This window comes from Sander lucioperca, chromosome 7 (assembly GCF_008315115.2).
Source record: "Sander lucioperca isolate FBNREF2018 chromosome 7, SLUC_FBN_1.2, whole genome shotgun sequence".
NCBI classification, from domain to species: Eukaryota; Metazoa; Chordata; class Actinopteri; order Perciformes; family Percidae; genus Sander; species Sander lucioperca.
This window is the reverse complement of record NC_050179.1, coordinates 4,005,531-4,019,150: the sequence shown is the minus strand read 5'-3', so window position 1 is coordinate 4,019,150 and position 13,620 is coordinate 4,005,531. Positions and strand designations below refer to the sequence as shown.

The 13,620-nt window shown below is 39.8% G+C and overlaps 1 protein-coding gene across 1 annotated transcript in view; it reads right to left on the bottom strand.

Annotated features, from left to right (window-relative positions):
* slc1a2b (solute carrier family 1 member 2b) overlaps positions 1-6,771 on the bottom strand; it is a 29,132-nt gene extending 22,361 nt beyond the window's left edge. Inside the window, exon 1 of the mRNA XM_031283243.2 lies at positions 6,502-6,771. The gene's annotated coding sequence lies outside the window, so the exon portion shown is untranslated. The remainder of the gene's footprint in view (positions 1-6,501) is intronic.
* Between the last annotated feature and the right edge of the window lie 6,849 nt (positions 6,772-13,620).

Below are 13,620 nucleotides of genomic sequence, written 5' to 3'. Positions count from 1 at the left end.
CCGCGATTAAGTGGACAAGTGGCAGCTCTGCTCTGCGCTCCCACAGCTCAGGCTATTTACATACTCAAGGGGAACATTAATGCCGGCCGATCCCCCAGAGCTGAACAAAGAAGCACACAAACCTGCCTCAGAGGCCCATTACGCACTTAATTGAGGATTTGTGGAATAGTAAAAAGGGGCAAAGGAAGAGGAAGGTGGGTGAGACGGGGAGGGGTCGTGGGTGAAGGGCAATGACACTAATTTTACTTAGATTAACTTTATTACATAACGTTTCTGTGTTCCTGGTCACGTCATTACTAATGGCAGGAGGATCAAATGTGAAAATGATATCTAGATACATCTTTGTCACCATACGGAAACTCTAGGCATCCTCAAATCCTTTTGTTTATTCATTATTCATCCTCTCCCTCTTTATTCCCCATTCACTGATCCTCCCATTATCCTCATTCTGAAACTGTCATAAAAAAGCTTTACTCTATAAAGGAAGGATGTGAGGAGAAAAGCAGCAAGAGCAGCTCCTACAGGATAAGTTAAACAGAAACTATAACTATTTATATTTTCTAAGTATATTTGAAATGGTCTTATGATTATGTAGAGTCAAACGTCCAGTATTTGAAACGTTCAAACATTTATAATATATCTCAAGTGAATATTTCTTACTGCTTAATTGTCTTATATAGAGATATTATGGTCTGTGTGTTGAGGCATAAGGTTCAAAGAGCAATGGTGTAAACCAAAGATAGCTCCATCTGACAACCAGTGTGAATCTGTCAGAATGCATCTTGTGACAAATGTTCAAATGAAGTCTTCTATTTGTTTTGAACGAATCACTTAATGCACTTTGATTATGATTCTTTTGTTGCCCATAATGGACTGATTGTTCTCAATGGCATGGTCTTTGGTGCCAAGACCAATGGTGCCAAGAGAAATGGTCCCACCCCGTTTAGCCCCCTCTCCTCTTTACCAATCACTCTCAGAGCAATTTCGTGACTCCCTCTGCTGACCTGAATTCCGATGTAGCAGGTGCCAATGGGATGTGGGTGGTTTGGGGTTTTCGGGGAGGAGGAGGACAGTGGCAGTGGTGAAGGGCTTGGGTGGGATGAGGCCTTTACTGTACCACAGTAAACACTGACCCCCGCCCAGTATGGAAATGTTAATGTGTTCTGTTGAGTCCTTTAGAAAAGGAGGAATGAAGATTGAAATATCGGAGACCATTGGAGCAGAACAATGTGCTATTATCCAGTTTAAGTAAGTCCAAATTTGTTCAACTTGTGGAATCTGTAAGCAATTCGTACACGTGTGGGCTCTGACCAGATCTGACCAAACTAAAAATTCCCACATGGTGTTTGTACTGGCTACACAGCCTTTTGTACCTCAAAATGTTTTACTTCACTTTTACACAAAGTACTAGAAGGTTCTAGAAAGTAAATAACATCTAATTATAATAAAACTTCTGATATTTTAATAATACAATACATATAAAGCCATCTGACTGCTTGCAAAGCACACACGTGATAAATCCCAGAGTAGTAGTATATTTTTTTTTTCGGCTCATTGTTTTCTTGTCTCTATTTTGTTATTTAAGATATTTTGTGTATTTTTATATACATAACATATTTGGCTGTTAAATTGTAAATCATTGGTACTTTAAGGAATATTTTCATCCTATCTTTGAAATTCATACTATTTTGTCTATTTGAATGTGTTTTATTAAATGATTGTTTTTTTTAAAATATGCAAGGGGAACATTGCCATGTCTGTCCTGCACACACGAGCTCACCAAGGCAAGTTCCTGAAAACGTGTTGTGGTAACAAAGTCAACTCAACCCAACTAAATCTCCATCTGTATTCACCATATTTTTGCTAAATGAAAAACACACATGGTTCCACTTTTGGAGGTGATGTTCCATCCCTTACACATCAACACAGACTATATGGGCAGTTTAATAAACGCTGCAGTCTCATAGCGAAACTGAAGAAATGCCTTGACCATGGCCAGCGGAGATCTATCGTTTTGCCGCCCAGCAGCAGACTCGCTAGTGAATGTCTGTGTTTCTGTTCCTGTGCAGTCATACAGAAGTGAAGGGAACCAGGCTCTTTGTTTGGTTAACCCATGGGAAAGGCCTCACTCTGTTCTGCTCTCTGAGAACCGAAACACTGATTCTATAGGCAAGACTTAAAAAGAAAAAGAGCATGAATCCCACATATTATGAAGATTCACACCATGAGTAACGTGATGAGGAGGAGATAAATCGGAATTCAAGGCCTGAAAAGCAAAGGAATACGGGGAAAATCAAGTGCAGAAACAAATGAAATTGGATGATATTAAGGCAATTAGAAAGAAATGAAAGAAACAGCTAAGGGAAGAGATAAAAGGAGTATTGAGAAAGTGAAAAAAAGAGAGACAGAGATAGACGAGCATGAGGGTGGTAACGAGTGAAAAGAGGAGCTGGATGGTACTTTGGCAGCTTCAGCGTGTTCCCAGGAGGATTACTCAAGCACTCGATGCCACAGACTGCCAACAAGACCACAGAGAAGCTCCATGAATGGAGACCCACAACCACACACATACACATCTCTGTGGCTGTCTGAATATCGGTGTCTGTTTCACCTGTTGCCTCTCCTCCCTTTCTTTTTCACCCCAGTTGTACTATCCTTTTCTCTTCCTTTTTCTTTCATTCCTCCACTTTTCCCAGCATGTTCCCCACCTCCCTTTCCTCACTCTCTATTTTTCTCACCCTTCCTTTTCTCTGCAGCTTCACCAGGCAGCAGCGAGAGAAGAGGTTTCACTTGGCCAGCCACAGACAGGTAACATATGCTCCATCTTCTGGCTGCTTGCACGGCCCTTTTTACGTCCTTGTGTGCATGGGAGAAACAACCCCACCGTTTACACCACTCGGTCACTCCATCCTTTGGCTGTTCTCTTTTCATCCAAAGAGAGAGTTCAATATTTTACTGTCTGTCCTCCCCATCTTGTTTCTCTTTCTGTCCCTCCCACATTTTAAAGCCACTCTCCCACTCTATCTAACACTTCTGGCAGTGTAAAATCTCAGTTTGTCTGGCAGAAACTTGAGCGTTTCCACATTGTTCTCAGGGTTTCATTGCTTTTCTTAGGTGCTAAACTGAACTGAAGAACATTATGCATTGTAAAAACAAACATACATTGTACAAAATATGAAGGCAGCAAGGAAAATAGTCCAGCACTATCTGCTGCCTGCTTGCTCTGTAAGTTGTCAGGCATTATATAAAATTATAGCTAATTCTCGCTATAAAAACAAGACCATATTATCACATTCTACCCACTGCATGTTAACATCCTATAGGAATTTAATTAATCTTTCAGCTTACTCTACAGTGTCAATGTAATTTTCTTTTCATCAGTTCATGCCTGCTTACTGCTGACGGCTCATTTGGTCTACCATTCCCTGTCATCTATGAGTATTACAGACAAATCCATCCAGTGGATTGTCCTCTCATTTTTTCTCAAGCACAGCCGACTACTTTAATCAATCCATAAAACCGTTGAGGTTGATTGGTAAAACTTAACTTCCACAGTAAAGACCAGTCAATGAAGAAACTATCAGGTAGCACATAGATTTCTTTTGGACCGGTGTGCTGTTACTTTCTTTTCCTTTCTCTGTTATTTAAACCTGGCTCACATATGTCACCAACTAACCTCCCCCTAACTGTATGGATGTGTGAACCTCACAGTAGAGCAGCTTAAATTAAACACAACTAACAAACACATGTTCATGCAAAAATCTTCTCTGCCCTTAGTACCGCGGGCGAGCGATGTCTACTCTAATTACAGTAACGTCTTCACAGATGGCTAACATAACAGATTTCAAGAAATATGATTTTTAACTCGTTTCACTTCCAGTGGGAGATCGGCGATGCTGCAGGGTTTTGTCTGGGCGTGGGATTGCCTCTGTATGTTGTCTTGTGCATGTATGCACGCATGATTACTTAGATGCATTTATGCTCAGAAGGGTTGACACTTCCATGATGGACTTTTGATCATTCATTTTTAGAAAGAAAAAAAAACAGGTTGTAATAAGCATAAATTGTTAACTATAACAAACACAGCTACAAAATGACATCACACAATTAATTTAGATTTAGAGGTGTCTCCTTAATGAGAGACTTGGATGTTAAATCTTATTATGTCTAAAAAGGAATTTCAAGTAACCCAGAGAGAATTCATATAATGCTGCATTTATTTGAATTAATGCAGTCTATTTAAATGTCGCTAATAACATAAAACAACAAAAGAATATTAAACAGAATATGTTTCCTAGAACAGCATACAGCTAGACATAAACACCCAGGAAATCATTTGTTTCTATTATTTTGCCGGCACATGCAGGTAAAAAGGATTAAAAGAGCACTCCCGGATAAAAGTCTCTGCATAAATTCCCTTACACTAATGACGTTCTTCTTTGTGAACTAATGCAAAATATGTGCATAATGGACCCAAACAGACTCCTAGACTCCTTCATTTGTAAAAAAAAAAATAAAAATTAAATAAATAAAGACTAAATAACTCAGGACATGCATGTATATATTAAATGACTCATCCTGCCTTTCAGCATGTATGAGCTTCTGTTGAATGTATGTTGTGCTCATTCATGTAAGGCAGCAAATGCCACAGTACAGTAGTTTAGAGAGCAGCCTCTGGGAAAAGGACAAAACGCATTAGCTGCATGGACACTTTCCTTTAGAGATTCTCCAAGCAATTACACTGAAGGCCAAGGCCTCTTCAGATCCCAGCCCTGCCACACAATGCACATGGTACGGCCAGTTCCTCTGACCAGGACCACCAGTGGAAGACAGCACGCCCATTAAAAACCCAACACATACAATGATCTCTAGTCAGAGAGAGCATGGCACCACCTCCTCTCCAGTTTTCATGCATCAACATGCAATTGACAGGCTCATCCACAAACACCCCCTGTACATGTTTTTCAGTGGCAAGCCAAGAGTAATGCTGAAGGCGATCAACTGAGGGTGCCATGAGAGTTGGTTTCCATGGTGACATTGATGGTGCAATTGGAAAATTGTGTGTGTGTGTGTGTGTGTGTGTGTGTGTGTGTGTGTGTGTGTGTGTGTGTGTGTGTGTGTGTGTGTGTGTGTGTGTGTGTGTGTGTGTGTGTCCGTGCGCGAACGAGTGCTCGCGTTTTAATATGAAAGAGGGAATGGACTGCAACGATTGGCTCAAGAGGTGGGCGGCGATAGTAAGGATTCTTTCTCGTACTGTATAACTCTCTTATAATGAAAAAAACAAACAAACCTGAGGTAGTGGACACAGGGAATGCCATGGACTACTCCACTGCATAAGCATTGTGCAAATAAAATATGCAATATCCTCTGTCTCTTCCCTGAGGCCCATATAGGCTACAAATTATTTTTGAGGAAACACTGCAAATCACAATGCAGACGTTTTTTTTTGTTTGTTTTTTTCTCAGATCCAGCAAGTTTACAAATAATGTATCTACATTATGTATTAGTGAATCTGTAGAGCGAGATTAAACAAACGTGTTACAGCAGAGACACTTTGTGAACTCAGGCTATAACCTGTTGACTGATATATAATCAAAATCACTATGCCGAAGCAGAGAGGTAAATGTTAGTCGCATCTGGTGTCTAACTAAGATTTATTGCACTCATCAAGTTGCCAAGAAATGGCACAGGGTAGTTGTAAATGGAGTGGACGTCTCAACTGTTTCTGTGAAGCTTTTAAAGTGATAATCTATGGGATAATTCAGTTCAAAGCAACTTGTTTTTCTTTTGAAACATCCAACAGGAAGATGTTGTGCGTTTTGGCAAGTGGAACTCTTCAGTTTAGTTAAGATAATGCTGCTTTGGGCACGAGTAAACACACACAAGCACACCAGAGATTCAAGAAACAGGTTTGTCCTGGAGATTGTACCAATAGCGCTGACATCAATTTCTCGTTTAGCTGTCAAACAGACACATTTTAATTGTTCCCAGTGTAACTGTAACTGGCAGGGCATAACGGTTAACTTACCATGCATCTCCAGCATATCAATTCCACTTGTATTTGATGCATGCACGTCTGAGGTAGTATGCTACTTTGTGAAACCCGAATAAAAATGTGAGTAAAGGCAGCTCTTTTATTCAAAATATAGGCTAATGTAATGTAATGTAATGAGCAGCGCTCCGGGACTTGTCACTGCAGGTTGCCACCTCTATGGCTTATTAATGAGTAGCCAATCTATGAAATACGAATATTGTACAAAGAAACAAACCCAAAAGTTAAATTAAGGGAGATCGTCTGGTGTTTTCTTGTATTCTTAAATGGTTTATGGTCATTTCTCGATTAAAGCAATTCATTACATTTACCCGTGACTTGCTGTGATGATAAACAACAAATGAAGCTACATCAAGACAAGACAAGCCATGCATCTCCTCATCGTCTCCACCATTGCGCGTGCATTGATCCTGTTTGCAAGCTAAAACTAAAACAAAACAGCATCTTACCTTTGTTGAAAACCACGATGAAAAAAGTTTTTGGTCTTGTCCCCTTGCAGGATCTTTCCGTATCCGCCTCAGAGGTGTTGAGCCACAGCGATCTGCAGGACGCACAGCGGTCCAGGACAGGAGCGCTTCTCACACCAAACGGAGGGGTTTTCTGTTCGTTAAATCCGAGTTGAGCTCCGCAGCTCAACGATCCCACTGAATGAGCTCTGCCTCACCTCACTCTTCGGCGCTTTAGGACTCCCCCACCCACCTCCGCCCGTTTCCCCCCCTCTTTGTCTCTTCAGCATGGGAATAGCAATTCCCGTTGGTTGAGGATGTAGCCTATAACGTACCCTTCTCTCTCTTTATCTCTTCGTCTTTCTCAGCCACTATGTCAAACACACCCTGGTTTGCAAACATTCTTGCAAAACCTGTTCATAAGAGGTATAGTGCACTTTTTTTTTTTTGTTATGAAATCCTTCAGTTAAGTCAAATTATGTATTAACATGCAGAGGGTGTGCTGCAGGTTCTCAGCCTCTCAGCCCCATTGCTCTGGCTTTGATGTTTTATGACCCTTATTTTGTTGCTAGAGAGTGCAGGCTGAAACTCATTAAAGTCAGTGCTCGATTTCCATGCATCCTGCACTGTCTTTCTAATCTGTATATCATGTAGGCTACTGCAGGTCTAACTTATATGATTGCAATTCAACAGAAAATCTGTCAGTCAGTTAGTTACACAACTTAAACTGAAGTACACATTTCTTTGAGAATTGATAGATACCTGTGAACTGCAAAAAAAAAAAGCACAAGATATATGAATAATGCTAGTCCAAACCATGGAGGAGAGGGACTTGGGAACAATTTTGACTCAGATCAGTAGATATGCCCCCCTTTTTTTGCTTTACTAATGACTCAGAGTGACAAAATGTGGCAACCATAAGTCTTTTCTGGCCATTTATGGTAGTCGTGTGAGGTTGAGGACAAAGAAGAGGACAAAAGAAAAAAATCATGGGAATAAAAAGGGGAAAATAATGGAAACATTACTGCAAAATGTCTTTGATTCATGTCTAGTGAAAACTCATCATATTAAGTAATGATTATTGTCATTTGTGATTTTTCAGAGGAGAAACGAAGGAAAGAGGAAAAGTAGTTGGGATGACAGGTTGGCAGGTCATTTTGCCAGAGGCAGGGCAATATTTTGAAGACGCTGGGCGATATTGCCAGGTCCTCACAAGAATAACAAAGGCATTGACCATTTTTGTTCAAAATGTCTTTTGTTTAACCTGATAAGGTATTCTAGTTGCACTGTACAAAATGACAATGACTGTGGAATTAAGGGGTCAGTATGCTTCAGCCAGTGCTTGTCTGATTGTCCTAAAAGCCCCCCCTCCTAAATTCTCCAACATTGGAATTAGGATAACGGTTTTCATAACTTTACAAAACACGTCCACTTCCAGCAGGCCATGTGTGCAGAGGTGACAACATCTGAACAGTTACAAACACATTTGCCTTAAGACGTGTTCGGACAACACTCGTAAACGTTCATTTCAAAGAATCACCGGCCTGTAGGGTAATGTTGTTATAGAGCCTCAGAACCTCAATGAGAGGAGTTTAGGGTGGATGGATTGGTCATCAGAGCATGTGACTGTTTGCATCCTATTTCCTACAAAAAAAGAAAAGAAAGTTTACAATCTGTAAACTGCCCATAAGCTGATCTGTCAGGAGAGAGCTCTTTTGAGAGAGGAAAACCTCCCCAGATGGTGATGTAGCAGCGCTCGAGGTCATCTTTGAATTGCTCGTCAGACTACTCATTAGAGAAGGTAAAACTCAGTTGTTATAGCAATTACGTTTGGGTCAGTGCTCTGTTTGCCTTTAAAGCTTATTGGGCAGCAACTGAGAGCATTTGGAGTAATAAGAGCAAATCCCCCAAACTGCTCCAACAAATAGAAATAGAGCCAGAGCCAGACGCTGACTAAGCCATGTGAGTGGCGGAGCACCTATTCAACTGAATTAATATTCCACTTTTGCAAAGTGATTTAATGCAAAGTTTGCATTTTGCATATCATCAGACCCTCTCGTTTTAACATTTGGGTGAGCCTTTCTGTGGGTGTAGCTGCACTGGCTGTTGTGTGGCAGTATTTGTGTGGGCAGCACAGATAAGATTTAAAGTGCTCATAATATGCTCATTTTCAGGTTCATAATTGTATTTAGAGTTATTATTATTATTATTATTATTATTATTATTATTATTATTATTATTATTATTATTATTATTATTATATCAGAATAGGTTTACATGGTTTCATTTAAAAAAAACACCATATTTTTGTTGAACTGCACATTGCTGCAGCTCCTCTTTTCACCCTGTGTGTTGAGCTCTCTGTTTTAGCTACAGAGTGAGACATCTCACTTCTATTCCATCTTTGTTAGGAGTCGCACATGCACAGTAGCTAGGTAAGGACTACTAGCCAGTCAGACAGTATGAGGGCGTGCCACGCTAGCTGCTAGGCGAGCATTATAATGCGTGTTACAAAGTGATGCACGTTCGTCCTGGAAGTAAAGGCTGGACTACAATAGAGCTGTTTGGAGCAGTTGGTGAACAGTGTTTTCTGTTGGAGATGGTAAGTCCCTTTGGAGTGGACTTTGGGCTTTTTCACTTTGTAAACCTATTACATGCACAAAAAAAGATATATGACACAATAAAGGAAAGGGAAAAAGTCAAAAAGCATAATATGAGCACTTTAATTAAAGATACATTAAAAGATGTTATTATTAATTCCACAAAAATTCTTAAAATGTATGGCAAGGTTCCAGGGTTATTGGTCATCCAGATCCAGGCATTACGACAGTAATCTGCTTGCTGGGTTATGTGGTTCATGTTGTTGGACAAAAGTTGCAGTCCCAGAAAAACTATCCGTTACCTTCACCTGTCTTATCTACAGTATGCGGGTTATCTGTCATCAAGGTGTTAGGATATCTACAACTACATGTATGGGGTTAAAGATAACTGGATTTGTTGTTTTGCACGTTGTCTACAAAACCTGTACCTTGAGAGTAACATCGCAGCAGCACAAAAGGAGCAGCTCATTAAATCAATCCATGGTCACGCAGGCGTCATTTTTCAAATGTTTGCTATAATCTGCTGGGTTTAAAATGGTAGCATTGGAGAGGTTTTTGAACGCACAATCAGGCCAAAGAAAATGCACGCACACTGTCTTATTTACTTGCAATAAACTTTTATTTAGGTTAAACACAGGTTTTACCTGATGGTCTGAGGACCAAAACATTGTATTTGAAAAAAAAAGTTTTTTACAAGTGAATAGGACAGTGTGCGGGATTCTTTTGAAGGCGTTCATGAGCCTTAACAGTCATGAATGCACAATCAGAAATGGCATCAGGTATTATACATCTGAGGTGGGAAAAATGCATCCTACTGTAGGTCGGTGGTGAGTGAGCTCTAGTGTGCACAAATGTGCTTTATCTTAGTCTAAGATAGAACAGGCATGCTTTGCAAGAGCAGCGTGATTGATGAGAATGATGAATAAGATGTAACGGTAAGTATTTTGTGGGGCAAAGGACAAGGAAACAACATCCACAGCAAAATGTGTTTGTTCTGTATTTTCCTCACACTATCAACCCATCTCAGGTAACCATCCGATTGCAGCTGAGTATCGGTGCACTTCACGGTTAGCAAATTGCTACAGTTAGCTTGTTAAGATAACATAACTGATGTATGGCTTGTCGTCCCAGGTCATTGGCTCCATGCAGCTGCAATAAACCCTCCATGGCATTTCAGGAAATAGCCAGCCTTCCCTTGGGTTTGGCTTGCCCAGGAGACAAAGACAATCATCTGGGCCTCCAACATGTGGATGTACCAGACTGCACTGTGAAGGATAGTCAATATGAAAATGTGAGAATCCTCTTCTGTATGCAAAGCAGCAGGGAACCGAGTTGGGTAATTCATTTTCACCCTCTTCATCCAAGATGTTATACATTTAGTTTTGACAGTAAGAAGCTGAACTCTGTGACTGCACTGGGTGAGCTTCCTTTGAGAAGCCTTTGTCCAGCCTACAGGAAGCAGCAAGTTACCTCACCTTCACATTGGTCAGTTAACTATTTTCTTCTTTGAATTTGCAGGTTACTGATGTTCACTGGATGTGCTCTGCCAATAACACCAAAAGCTACAGATAAAAACAGGACAGCAAAACATATTTGAAGATTTCATGAACCTAATAGTGTTCAACAATGCTACTTTTCACCTTTTTAAACTGGATTAATCTTTTTAATTTTTTTTTATTTTTATGTTATGCATTTTAACAAGCTGTTTAGGTTGAGAAATCATGATATACCAGCTACCATTTGCACCTGCCCCTGTAGAAAGGGTACGTTAACCCTAAAGGGCTTGGGCCAGTGTTGACGTTACGAGGATGTGTACATATTGTACAAAGTACATATTGAACTGTGTACTAAGCCTTGTATATTTAAATATATCTTGCTATATCTCTGCATTCACCTTTTCCGGTTCGCTATATTTCTCTTGCACACACTCTTTCTCAGTTTAGTCAGTTCAGCAGCAGCAGCAGCCTGAATCCATGCCGGCTTTCTGCAGCTGCTGAAGGAGTCATACAATCACAGCTATAATAAATCATATTGCTACTTCTGGCTGTGCAATTCAGTCACAGAGCTGCATATGGATGAAAACACAGCCAGGGCTTTACATCAATACAGCAAAATTGCTTTGCGTCTTGAAACATGGGTGTGTTGTATATTTATTCAGGGCTGCGAAGTGTATGAATGGCTATCTTCCATTTTATATAGCCATATCTGACAGGTAATGACTGCATACTACCATGCTCTGTTTAGGTTGATACTGTATGTATTAAAGGACTAAAGGGGCTGGAATACGAGTGGTTCTCGGGGTAGCATGATGATTTGCTTAGGATATGATGGGTAAAGGGTAGGGATATTATCACAGGGCAGTAAACACATTACTGCGTGAAGAATAAGGCTAATATTCCTACTGCCAACAAATCCCACCAAAATATGAAAACCAACAATGAACTTATCCTTTCAACAAGTATTGCCCATGTAACCAAAGCCTGATACACAGTAGCCTTATTTATTCCTCTGTGCCATAGACGTCCATTAAGGTTACTTCTTTATAACACACGTGGACACTGTACTTTATTCTGAATCAATCCCAGATACAGATGCTAGTGCTGTAATGTGTAAAATAATGTGAACATATTCCCCAATAATGCACTATTTACTTCTGTTTCAGTAACATTAGCTTAAAGCTACAGTGCCCAACTTTGCCTTAAACATTTGTGACCAATTTTCTTCAGTAGGAACACGAGAAAAACATATATAAAATATATAGACCAGACTTTTAAATGTAAATGGTTCAGGGCATCATTTTAGCAGTCCCCCATTGTTGTGTCAGACCAGGATACTAACAACAGAGCTGTGTGTGGATCCTTAGCGCCAAAATGTTTTAGTTCTTCTAACAATGAGAACAAAGCACAGAAGCCATCAGCCTAACTGGGAAACTGGACTGAAACCTAAACATTTGGTTTAAGTCTGGTGTCAAGTATTTTGCCCTTCCGCCTCTCCAGCGTTAACCATGACATTCTCATGGTAACCTTTTCTCATCATTATCCAGGTACTTTGCTCCGTGTTACATCTCTGTTCCCAGGACAGTCAGGACTTGGTTAAGTGTTGCTAGTGTTTCTATGGATGATGCCCTGTGAGCTAACCAGGGCCTGTGAAAGGACAAGCTCCCAGCCCAAGTGGACAGGACTCTCCTCATGGGACTGTCCTCAGCTGTTGTTCAACTTTAGTAAATAGGTGAAGGAAAGACAGAAAGTCTTTGATAGAAGCTGTTCGCAGTTCGTTGTCGCAGTTCTGCATGTCAATTGTGATCTTACATTATTAACAATAAGTGTTATATATGGCCGGGTATTTTTTGAAAGATAACAATATTAGGACTACAAAGAAAAAGAACTATGGCATATTGTAAGATACTTTTTGAAAGTAATTAAAAGAAAAATGTTACAGCACTGAAAAATGATATGTACATTTAATATAGTAAAAATAAAAACAAATAAAACTTAACAAACCCACATCCTAAAATTTGAAACTTGAAAAAAAAGTCCACTGCACAAGCGTTTTGGCCGTGGCAGCACAGATCACCTCTGGTGAAAAAATTAGACCTGGGAGATGTGGAGACACATTGGCTGTGACGACGACCTCAGGCTATGCTCAGGCTTATAAGGTTTTAGAAAAGCTATTCTGGGCTCTGTCTAAGTCCTGCAGTAAAATAATAACTATGATACATTTTTATATTGATTAAAGCATTTATGAGAGTGAAATACTGCCAAGACAGGTGTTTGTCATATCTACAGTATCTCTATATTTTTTTTAAAACTCTGACTGCCATGTTATAGACAGCTGGTTGGGCGAGGGAAAGGGAAGAAATTCAGTTGAAGAAACTGTTTGAAAAATTGTGATTTACATTTCTACTGTCTTATTATTAAAACTCTTTGCATATGAATACCATATTATACTGATTATACTCTAAACAAGATACCATGGAGCCATCAACTGTCCTTGTCTGAGCACGGTATGATGCTGAGGAAAGAGCAGGTGCTCCCTGACTGAGATAAAGAAAGACATTGACTTTATTATGACTACATGTCTACTCCACTTCTTATTACAAAAGCAGCTGTAGAGAGCTTTTTGAGCTTTTTGTCATATTTTGTGCTTTGCTGTAAGTGCTAGAATTTGACTCTCCTTGCAGGTAAACAGGTTTTGAGATAATTCCAGTGTTTCTGTCCATTCCTTGATAATTAATTATCCTAACAGAAACAAAAGTACGAAATGTGTATAACATAACTATATATATATAATAACATAACTTTTGTTTGCATTTTACTGTACTCCATATTACATGGATGTTTCTTATCAGTTTTTAGAATCAAAGACATAATTGTAGAAGGAAGTAGGTTTTGCAGACTTGGGTCACAGCCCCTCTTTACATAAACAATTCACACTTTCTGGGTGCTCAAGATTGGGATATGGTGGTGCGGCTGCAGTGAACAAAACTAGCTGTGGTGACTTTTAAAGCTTTTAACACAAACAT